Source organism: Suricata suricatta, chromosome 14 (genome assembly GCF_006229205.1).
Source record: "Suricata suricatta isolate VVHF042 chromosome 14, meerkat_22Aug2017_6uvM2_HiC, whole genome shotgun sequence".
NCBI classification, from domain to species: domain Eukaryota; kingdom Metazoa; phylum Chordata; class Mammalia; order Carnivora; family Herpestidae; genus Suricata; species Suricata suricatta.
In genome coordinates, this window is record NC_043713.1 from 38,551,001 (window position 1) to 38,563,592 (window position 12,592).

Here is a 12,592-nt window from a genome sequence, read left to right on the forward strand (position 1 = left end):
CCAAGACCATTTTTCAAGCAGGTCAACTGTAAGGATTTGATACCTTTTCTTTTTTTTTTTAATGTTTTATTTATTTTTGATAGAGAGAGAGAGAGAGAGACAGAGCATGAGAGGGGGTGGGGCAGAGAAAGAAAGACACACAGAACCAGAAACAGGCTCCAGGCTCTGAGCTGTCAGCACAGAGCCTGACGAGGGGCGCGAACCCACGAACGTGAGATCTGACCTGAGCCGAAGTCGGAGGCTTAACCGACTGAGCCACCCAGGCGCCCCTGATACCTTTCCTTTGATAGCAACCAGGAGGTGGTAGAGATCAATAAAGGGAACTTTAAAAATGGCCCTGAGTTGGTATACTGTTAATCATGTTGGTATACTGTCTGCTATTTTTAAACGAAAAACAAAATAAATTCTTTTTAAACCAATTTCTTATATCATTGTCAAAGTGAGACTTCTGAACTAAAAACATAGAGTCCACTGTACTGGTATCCAAAATCGAAGTCTCCTCCAGGCAAATTTACTATTATGATTTAACATCAGACAGGCAGTGGCCTCTAATCTCTCGGCTCATGCCTTTCCCCTTTTCCTCATGTTAGTCTAGTGATAAATGATGTAGAATTTCTTAGAGAGAGAGAAAATTATGCCCAATATAAAAAGTGGTTGAAAAAGCTGATTACAGAGTCATTAGCCCCTGTGGGATCATTTTATTGCTATAAAGTCATCATTCAAGTAAACATATATTTAGCTTCTGTGGCCTTCATTTGTGGTAAGCAAAATAACCTCAGACAGAAAAAGGGAGCCCAAGTTCAAACTTCCTATTTTTAGTGATGTGACAACCAATTTGCTACATTAGAAAAGCCCAGAGCAGAAGCAGAGGAATGTCATCAGTTTGTACCCCTTGTGCTGTGTGCTGCTCAGACCACATCTGGGGACAGGTTTACTCCTAGATCATGTATTCTGTTTGGAACATTTAGAATCCAACATGTGGCAAGAAAAAGGTATCAAGGATGGTGAGCACCTTATACGTACCTTGACACTGAGAAATAGTTGAAAGAACTGGACATATTTAACATAGGAAATAGAACCCTATATGGAACAAAAAGTCTTCTGATTTAATTTTTGGCCTGACTATGGAAAACAGATTGATTTATTTTCTAGCTAGTTCAAATACTTTATGGAAAAACACTTCCAATTCAAGGTAAAACATTCATTCATTCATTCATTCGCTCATTCAATATTTATAGACCAAATATAATTTTTCTATTATTGTGCTAGGTTCTAAAAGCTAAAGAAGAATTTATCAGCAAGCACTTATTTTAAAACTTGTGAACTCTGTATTACTTGTGGGTCTGTAATCACATACAGTTTGTGAATGGTAGGATGGAAAGTAGAATGTTTGCATTCCTTATTTTGATGTGCACATGAGTCACCTGGGAATCTGAAGATCCTCAGGTTCCAACGCAGTAGGGCTGGGCTGGGGCCTGAAATCGCACATTTCCGACAAGGTCTCAGTTGCTCCAGACGCTGCTGGTCTGTGGACCATTCTTTGATTTAGCATAGCATTAAGGTCACTGCCGCTCCTATAGTCTCTGATTCTAGTGAGGATCAGCAGATCTATTTTGTGTCATCCCTGATGCGATATGTCGCCTTTCAGGTCAGAAACAAAATTAGAAGACTTTTTGGTCAGCGATCTGGCACTGGGAGAGTGAGGTTTGGCTCCGCCTCCCATTTTGCTACTGCATCCTCATTAGGCTGTTTTGCCCATCCTGTTCCTATAAACTGCAAACCATGTGAAGAGAACACACCAGTGTTCAATCCCACTCATAATCTTAGTTCTGAGCTACTCTCTCCGACCTTTGCTTATGCCTCATCCCATCCTGTCGTGGTCCATCTTATGTTCAAATTCTCCAGGACTGAGATGTTGTCCCTTCAGAGTTGACATTTAGGGCTTTTTTTTTTTTTTTCTTCCCAGACTCATCCTTGGAGTTCAGCAATGAGTTTGGTGTCTTCCCTTTTACCCACTGTGAGGACCCAGGCTTCTCAGCAAATGCTCTTTCCTTTCAGCTCAGAATCAGTCTCCTTGAAACAGTGTCTACCATGATCCTGGGTAGGAATTGAGTAAATCAAGATGATTGAGATCAGTTTGCCATCTCAGGTGACCCAGTATGATTTCAGGTTTCCAAAAATTACTAGAAAGGTGGAGTTTATTCAATATAATTTCCAAAAACAGCCTGGAAATTGACTTTTTGCTGTAAGAAAAAAAGCCTGCGGAGAATACTGATAAAACTCATACTAGAGACTCATGTAAGTAATGATAGTTTCAACCTTTGGAAAGAAAAAGGGATGATTCTTCAAAAGATAAACTAAGAGTTTACAGGTTTAGAAATGTATTCCATTTTATAACCAATCTCTCCAAATAACCTCTTCTTATCAGAAACTCATCCTTAGGTGTTTCCATCTGGTTTTAATAAATTTGACTGCTAAATGGAATAAATTGGAAAAAGACACTAGAAAACATAGTCATTGAGAGAAATTGGAATGATTTGAATAAGAATGCACTAATTTTTTTCCACATAGATTTTCTTTTTCTTTTTCTTATTTTTAATAGTTTATTGTCAAATTGGTTTCCATATAACACCCGGTGCTCTTCCCCACAAGTGCCCTCCTCCATCACCACCGCCTCTTTTCCCCCCTCCCCCTCCCCCTTCAACCCCTTCGTTTTCAGTATTCAGTAGTCTCTCAAGTTTTGCATCCCTCTCTCTCCCCAACTCTCAGATTGAGCTAATTTTTAATCAGTCTGAACAATGACTCTCAATTTGCAGAATATATTCAAATAGAGCACCACAGAAGGGTAGCCATTCCATCTCACATTTATGCCCACCATCTGTGAACTACAACGGGGTTTCTTGTCTGAAGACTTTTCTCCTGCTAATAACTTGTATTCTGTTTATTTGCTGTGTATTAGACTTGGTTCCCCCTGCCCCCCCAAAATTACAAACTCTCACAAGTAAAGACTTTGTTTGATTCTTCCTTTGCATTTTCCTCAGCACTGGGCACCTATTAATGACTTACAGAGTGCTTATTGTTTTATTATTAAAGATGTTAAGGCAAATTATTTTATCTGCAAGAGATATTATACCTGCTTTCTATTTAGTAACAAGTGAGTCACTTGTAACTGTTGCTCAGGGGGCAGAAAATTATAAATATGGCAGAGACCTTTTGGACTACTGTTTTGAATTCTAGAAGAAAGGGCAGGGCAAAGATTCTCTGGGATGAATGTGTGCAGCCACCTGGATTAGAGGAAGGAGACTGGGCAGGTCTTTACTGTCATTTCACCATATTGCCTGTGGTGTCCACCGCTTCAGAACTATTATGACCTCTACTCACACATAAGAACAAAAGAGTGTGAGGATGTTTTGCTACGAGGCCGTTCAAGAAGGTGTATGTATTACATGTACCATGTTTGTGTCGTGATCATTTGAAATACTTCAAAATCTGTAAGGAATCAGTAGCCATATGCTTTCCTATTTCTCTTTACAAAACAAAATTGTGTCATTCTCCTTCCCCATCTTTGTCTTCTGTGGTTCCTTAGCCTATACCTTTTTTAAAAAATGTTTATTTATTTTGAGAGGAGAGTACATATGAGTGGGGGAGGGGCAGAGAGAGGGGAGCAGAGAGAGAATCCCAAGGAGGCTCTGCCAGTGCAGAGTCTGGCCCAGGTCTTGATCCCATAACTGTGCGATCATGACCAGCCTGTGCTTTTGGGTGAGACTTGGACTACATGGTATATCTGTGTCAACTTGGCCACACCACTGTATACAGATATTTGGCCAAATGTTATTCTGGACTTTTCTGGGAGAGTGTTTTTGGATAAGATTTAAGTTGGTGGACTTTGAGTAAAGCAGATTACTCTCTATAGTGTGGGTGGGCCTCAGTCAATCCGTTGAAGACCTGATTAGAACAAAACACTGACCACCCCTAAGCAAGAGAGAATTCTGCAGCAGAAGTCTTTGGACTTAAACTATAATGTCAACTTTCCCTGTTCTCCAGCCCAATGACCCACTCTGCTGACTTTGGCAACCTACATAATCCTTACATTCCTAAAAACCTCTCTATCTCTCTCTCTCTATCTCTATCTCTCTCCACACACACACCCTCAACCCCTATTGGTTCTGTTTCTCTGGAAAACCCTCGCAAATTCAGGCTTCTTTCACTGTGACATTTGAAAGTTTGTCTTTTCTCACATGGTCACAATAGCCACAAACCAAAAGAAACACAAACAATCAAATGAAGTAGGCACTGACATGAAAGTAGCCGATCCTCAGTTGTCAAACAGACTTCAGCACAGGTCTGAAAACAAAGGAAACAGCTGTATAAACTGTAAAACTTCTAGAATTTTCTCCACTGTGACAGAAAACTCCTCAGGCAAGCCTCCGTGGTACAGGAGTTAAACTTTCACTTCCTCTCTCTGTCGGGACATAAACACCGTTCTGTTGAACTTGGTGAGAAATGAATGACTGAAGGGGGCAGGCTGTTCAGTTAATAAGGGTGTCATGGAAAACTGGGGCCCCAGAGCTTTTAAAATGGAGGATATGGAACTGAAAAAGTAAGCAACAGCAATCACATGGAAGAAGGTCTTCACTTGAAAACAAAAGCAACAGAAGCTGCAAGCATGTTCATGAGAAAGCTGGAAGTTCACTGGTGAATCTCAGCCATGGCATTCTACTCTACTTCCTTTAATTTGATCTCTTTCCACCACTAGAGAGCAAGGGCGACATTTGTTCTTGTTTGCAGGCCATAACATGCAATCATTTTTCCAGCTACCCACTGTCTAAAAAACAATTGTTTCTCAGACAAAGACCATTACTGACTATAAACATTCAGCAACAGAGAAAAGAGTAAGTTTCAAACAGTTGTATTTTTTGATGAGTAATATACAGAAAGATTTCCTCCACAAAACAGAAGGTCTCTTCATAATCTTTAAGTGGATCTTGGACAGTTTCTCAGCAAGTATATTTCATTTCTTCACAGTTTCAAAAACCATGAAATCTTTAGTCTTCTGACTGTTGACTTTGAATTTGTTTGTAATTCAACACATCTATGATTATCTCTGGACAGAGAAAACAATAAAAGAAGTGAATTTACTGAAAATTCCACTTATCCTCCCAAATGCCCTTACAACTTGTCCTAATACCTCTCTTTTCCCCATCCTTTTTTTTAAGTTGTCTCCCAAACAGTGAGAAGCCCAGGGTTACATATTATCTACAGTTTTCAAATCAATATTACCTTATATCACTATTGCTGCGCAGTTTAGGGCTTTGCGGCTAGCTACCATGGCAATAGATGCACAGCCTGGAACCAGTTTTAGTTAATTAGAGTCAATCAATCCAAACTTTGCTAACTTACTCATGTGAAACAATAGTATAATGAACCAAAGTCGGCAAGATGATTGGGAAACACAAATTATTGCACCCTGATAAATTAAATGTGACTATTACAAAACCTTCTTTCTAAATGAATACTCGGGAAAGGAATATGAGTCTTTAATATAATTAAGAATACAGGGAAAATAAACCTAAAGGAGCTATTGAAAGTGCCACCTTTTTTTTTTTTAAGGAGGAAAACTAGAGGTTGTATTATGGAAAGCTCTTGTGGCATCTTTATGTATTAATTTGGGAAAATAATTTCTTGTTGGTTCTGGTCCTTGAATGGAGTAGGCAGAAAAGGTAGGACATGACTATTTGGGTGTTCCAGAACCATGGCAGGGTGGCGAAAGAGCAAAAGAGGAGAGACGGATGAGCCTAAACCTCTGTGTCTTTTTGAATGGTGTTGAGTATGGGTTTATGTGACTCAGGGGCCAGTGCTTTTGGTAATGTATGAGATGAATGGAAGCATTTCCCAAGAACTCTGGCGAATCTAATGTGCTCTCATTGGTGTTTGTGGCATATGTGCTGAGCTCAAGGGCTGCAGTAGACTAAATAAATATACAACCATTTTACACGTGTAATTGATAGAATAAGACAAACCCGAGATTCAACCTCCCAGTAACCAAAGGTTTCCATTGCTTTACCCAAGGGTAACCTGTGAATCCTATTGGAACTGTTACTTGGATCAAAAAACCATGCTGATGGTCAACCAGGGAATGAGAGAGATTTAGCAATGTAAATTGATATGAAGGCAGCAGATGCCCCATTTGGGAAACAAGACGGGGAAGCAAAATAGAACTGGAAAAGGGGTTGAGGAGGGTAGAGAAAGGAAAATAATGTAGAAGGATGAATCTTTGAAAACAAAATTTTTCTGCCTCAACTTAGGCTAAAAGTGGTCCTATTGGCCATTGGCAGTAAAACAGCTCACATAAACACTTCGTAAGAGGCAGAATCAAAGAGCTCTGTCCCAGAGTTTGAAGACCTGAGTGTGGGTCCTCTCCCAGCCAGTTAGATGATCTGTTTGGCCTCTGTTTCCTTATCTGCAAAATGGGGGGTTGACATAGATCATCACTGAGGAAGCTTCCAACTCAAAATATCCCAGCTGCTGGTGCAATTTCAAAAAAGTTTTTAATAATTTACTTAGAGTGACTCAAGTTAACCAGCACTGAAAACTGAATATCTCCCAAATTCAAAAGTTGAAAACTATCCCCCAGTGTAATGGTATTAGGAGGTGAAACCTTTGGGAGATGATTAGGCTATGCAGGCAGAGCTCTCATTAATGAGATTAGCGACCAAACACAAGAGGCCTCAAAGAACTCTCTCATCCATTCCACTATGTGAGGACACAGGAATCCTTAGACCCAGGAGACTCTTACCAGTCACTGAATTTGCTGGCACTTTGATCTTGGACTTCCCAGACTCTAGAACTGTGAGAAATAAATGTTTGTTGTTGAAGTCACCCAGTCTACAGTGTCTCTGAGTTGGCAGCCCAAATGGACCAAGACAACTACTGAGCTACTTTGTTACCTTCTGTCCCATCGTCAGGCAGATCCAGACAAATGCCAAAGATGCTTACAGTGTGGTTCATAAAGACATCATGTGTTAGATTTTACTGCTTTATACTGAGGTCTCGTCCATCTTCTCAGACTCTTAAATTGCAGCTAACTTACTGTCTTTGTGGACTCTAAGCTCATGTACATTTTATTGGGGCATAAACAGACCCTGTCTTAAAGGGGGTTTCAAGGTCAGCCCCGCATTCTTGGTGAGACTTGGTATCTGTGTCTTCGTGGGCTGGTGGGAGACAACTTTTGTTTTCTTTTCCTCATTCTTTAGAGACAACTGCTGCAGTGATAAGGTGGCTCTCTCTTCCTCATGGCATAAATGAATTGTCAAATAATTTGAAGCTTCTGGAAGACAGGAAATAGGAGTTATATGGCTTTCAGTGTCCTATAATGTCTAACACAGTATATCAGTTACAGACGGGCTTAATCAATAGCTGTTAGATGATGGATAGATGCATAGATTAAAGAATAGATTGCAGGTGAGTGAGGGAATAAACATACAAATAAACAAAGTCAGTATAAACTCAGTGGCATATAGTTGATATTTCTTTGCATTTGGAAAACTTAATGTTTTTATATTTAGAGACGAATTTTGGGAAATGGCAATATGATAGATTTCTACACATTTAACATATTCATACTCATTTAACTACTAAGAAAAATGTAACTAAAAGATAGCAAACTGTTTTTTGACATCTCTGGGATGTGTGGTGTGGCTAATTTAATCCCACCTACCACATCTCAGATTCAAAGCCTATCACCAACAATGAAATGAATTCAAACCTAGGGTTTACTCTCCAGATAAATAGTTTATATCTATAACTTAAACTTCACAAAACCAGTTGCTTCTCCCCAAACCACATAAAAACCACAAAAGTATTTCACTGGCCATGACACCGCCAATTGGTGATGAAAAATTTGCTTGTGCTTTTGACATTTCTGTGTAAAACAACAGCTGCTTCACTCACTTGGAAGCAGCCTTTTTCCCCCACTGGGGATTCGTATCCCCAGTGGAGGTGGGTGGGCATCTTGCTGGCAATGTTGCATGCATACAGAGATTCTTAGATACTCCATAGCTGACAGCTTAAATGAACTCATTCTGTGAAGGATATGTTTTCCGGTGGAAGACAGCCAGACCTGCTTTCCTTTGGGGAATAGAGTATGAGGGGTACCATGGCCCTGTTCTCATCTGAGTGAGTCTAACACCCACAGTCACATGGGGCCAACCATGTGCGTTGTAGAAACCAAAGGCTAATACCTTAAATGCATCTTAACTACCAGAAGGAAACTTCTAGGTCAAAAATGAGCAGACAATTTAAAGCAGAAATGTATCTGTGACTGTACTGGGTCCTCCTCGTTCCCTCCTAGCATCGTCACCATAAATATTTTCATTATTATTCTCTCATTTGCCCTACATTCTTACGTTTCAAAGTTCCTGAAACTTGAATATTGTTTGTGCCCTTTCCCTCCGGCCCCCCTTCTTTTCCTCTAAGTACCTTAAATCATACATTTAATGAACACCCTCATTTCTTGTGCTCGTAAAAATCAACCCAGGGGAAGAAATGAGATGAGTTTCATTTAGGCACATAACCTCAAAACGTCGAGCCCTTAGAAGGTGGCTGTCATCCTGATGTATTCTATACTAATTATTGTGGCCCAGATCCTACTGACTGTGTTCCCACCATCATCACAACGCACCTTGTGAATGGCACTTCCTTACTCATTAGCTCCACACCTATCATGTAGCGTTTCAGTGCAAATCTGAAGTTAGCTCTGCATGAACTCAGGATATTCCCTTAGAGCATGGGCTACAACTAGGAGTCAGAAGGCTCCACCTTGTACCGCTGCCACTATGGAGTGGATCTGTTAAGCTCCCAAACCTGTCAGAAGGATGCAAGTGCTTATTAAAGGGCACAAGGACTTGTTAATATTGGCGATGACACTTCAGAGCAGTAGAATAGGAAGAACTGAGTGTGGAGATTTCAAGTCTACCTTCAGCCACTTGTTAACTATGTGACATCACTTAACCTCTCTGAACTTATTGTCAGTATCTATAAAATGATAACATATTATTTTAGTGATATGGATGTGTGTATGTGTATATATACACATATATGGAAATACATGCCATATATATGTATATATATGTACACACACACACACACACACACACACACACACACATATGGCTATTTCAGAAAGGCATAGGAAGTGGCTGGGTACCTGACTCCAGTCTTCAAGGAATCAAATTTTAGGGGAATGGGTGTTATCAACCCAGAAGACTTTGCAGCAAGCTGGAGATCACTTAGTCCCCCACTGTCCAACATGGTAATGGGCTACAGGGGAAGAATTGGAAGTGAAGGCATTCCTATCAACAGGCAAACAATTTTGGGGTCACCAAAAATGTGTCATGCTACAAGTGGTGCAAATAGATGGAATATTCACATGACTTGGAAGCTTTCATTGAAGAAGATGATGGTGATGGGGGTGGGTAGATACTCATCATAGCACAGGTATTGCAGAAGTAACTGAAGCACGTCAGGAGATTACACTGGAAAGCAAGGACATTATACAACTTCAAGATTGGTCAGTAGTATGTGAGGAGGAGGAAGAGGAAGATGAAGGAGAAGCTCCAGATATGGAAGAATGGGAAGAAAGTGGATGGTTGGAAACAGATGAGGCTCTGCCAGACACAAGGAAAATAGTAGAGTTGGCTTGTAAAACTAAAGCTGATTCTGGATGTAAACATGTTACTTTGCCAACTAGAACTTATGGTAAATATTACCAGATGTCATGCCTCTGATTGTTCAGCTATGATCAGCAAAGGTAGCCTTTAACAGTCGAACACATGTGTGAAGACGTCACTCAACACCATGTGAAGAAAACAGTGAACAGTGAAAATCAGTGTTATCTCCCACCACCTCCTATGTGCTCAGTTCACTCCTGCAGGTATACCGAGGCAATGAAGAAATCGTGAAGACTGTTGCAGGAGTGGAGAACTTGGTGTTCATACATATTTCCTTCTTTTCTGTACAAGCTGTCATTCCAACAATAGAATATGGCTGCACAAGACACTTCACAAATTAAGGAGAGAGCTTAGAATCTATCCTAATTATTTATTCTAATTCTTAAAGAATTAATGCATAGATGTGACCATTGTCCATATTCACCAATATATATAATTTTTCTAATAAAGGGACTTATATGTTTATGCATTAGATTTTAGAAGTTCCACTAAATGACTATTTCACTGATGATCTGTGTTAAATAATTTAAGAATGTCTTTGATAATTTTCTCATTTCTGTATTGCTGATCTCCAGAGTAATGGAGAAAGTCTCATACTTGCTAGCACTAGTACAATGCAAAACACATAGAAACAGTCATTAAAATGTAGTCAACAATACATAACAAAAATCCAAAACATGTGACTACAAAAAAATCAACAATAAATGTATGGTAATTTATAAAAACAAATCAAAGAAAAACTTTTATCATTTCTTAAAGAACATGTACTATTGTTCTTTCTCTCCCATGATCTATATTATGATCCAAAGAAGCTCTTTGTTAATCTAATTTTCGTCAATCAATTTACATTTCCTCCATAAGCCCATCACCCTTAAATTTTTCCATGTTTCCCTATTGATTTCTCTTCTGATTCTTATAGTTTTATGTCCAGTTCCTTTTGATATCTCTACTGGGATGTTTCACAGCTTCCTCAAACACCACAGTTCCAGAATCTGAACTTACTGTGTTTCCTTCCCAAACTATGCCTCCTCAAGGGTTTCCGATGCAACAATTGGCCAATATCCATCACATGCATATGGCAGAAATCTTGCCATCATTCTTGACAACTCCCTTTCCCTCACATGCCCTATTCATTGATTATATTTTTTAAATGTATCTCTAATTTATCAATTTCCCTCTACTCATTTCCACTCTCAATGACCCCCATATGAACCATCCATGCCTCTTTATTTTCTTTCTACACTGAACTCGGCCCTTTCCCAAGCTGTTCAAACTCAAACCTGAATGTCATTTCTCTTCTTAAACCTCCCATGAATGCTACTTTTTGAGAATAAACCATCCTATAACTAGCATCCCTGGGTTTTTTATATATAAAGGGATACATCTGAAGGAGTGGGGTGGCTTTCTAGTTGCAAGGAAGGAAGTGAGGGAACTTCTTTTGGAGCTGCATCAGCATGAGGTGTGTTACCCCTGGCCTCATGCCTTATCTCATCTCTAGCGTGGCCGCTGATCCCTTGAGAGCACCGATTCCTGCCCAGCTTCCTCTCACCTTATATCTTGCTTTCCTTCACTCACTGTATTGGAGCCTCATTCCCTACCTCTGCCCTTGCCTTCTTCAAATGTATGAAGTTCACATGCACATTCCCTGCTTTTCTCTCTGCCCATCACCCTTCCTGATACCACACTTCCTTTCAATTCCTTGTCCTCTCCACCCTCACCCTCTTTCTAGTTTCTGTTTAATTATCAATTCTTCAGTGAAGGTGTCCTCCCTCTAGGTCAGATTCTCCTCTCGAATGCTATCAGGTACCTGACCTTGTCAGTTATAATACTTAACCACAGCTGTAGTGACATGACATTTAGGAAGACTTCTGTTTGAAATCCCTCTCATTCATTATGGTCTATACCCAGGAGAGCAGGAACCAAGTCAGTCTGCTTCATCCTTGAACTCCCAGTACCTAACACAGAGCTGGGCCCATAGCAGGTGTGAATTTTGCTGAATAAAGAAATTTGTTGAATAAAGAAATTTCTAGGTCTATTTAGAACACTCTTTTCAAACTCCCTATCAGTTCTCAAAAAAAAGACCAATACTTTTAAATGCATGTGGATATCTCAGAAGGACAGTATATGAAACTTTTTCCTTCCAATGTCAAATTTGCTAATTGTTTACTAGTCTGAAAAAAAGAGACCTCTTCCTCAGATTTCACATGATAGAATTTTTTTGGAATACAAAAAAAGGTATTTATTTTTAAATGTTTTTAAATTTAAACATTTCTAATTATTTAAGAATTCTCTAATTCTATGTAAGTGATCAATAGTCCAAATTTATTAAATTGTAGGTATCATTTTCTAACTTTTCCTGGAAGTTTGATTTTACTTAAATCCTCTTGCAATCATTCAATACTGAACATCTATTAGATACCTATTACATGCCAAAACCTCAGCTATGTGCTGTGAATGGAAACTGCCATTTATTGAGGAACTCATACTCTACTAGAGTAAATAAATAAACACATTCACACGCACGTGTGCACGCACACACACACACACACACACACACACCTATAAGATACTTAATAAGAGATACTAAGATAACTTTGTATATGGTGCTGTGGTCATGAAAGAGACAACTGAAGGTTAGGGAGATTTACAAAGAAGGGGAAACATTGGGGCTGCTCTTGAGGATGAATGGAAACTTACCAGACAGATAGTGACTTCCTCCAGTCATTCAGAACGAAAAGTAACAGCACGAGGGAAAGCATGGGACGGCTCACACATTTACCTATGGCCCTGCATGATTCAGACTCAATAAACAGTCCTGCCTCCTTTATGAAACGCCTCTCCGTGTCCATGGTGAGCAACTCTCC

The 12,592-nt window shown here is 39.6% G+C and overlaps 1 pseudogene; it reads left to right on the forward strand.

Moving 5' to 3' along the window:
- Nucleotides 1-1,634: 1,634 nt before the first annotated feature.
- LOC115277407 lies at nucleotides 1,635-10,069 on the forward strand (annotated as a pseudogene).
- The last annotated feature ends 2,523 nt before the right edge of the window (nucleotides 10,070-12,592 follow it).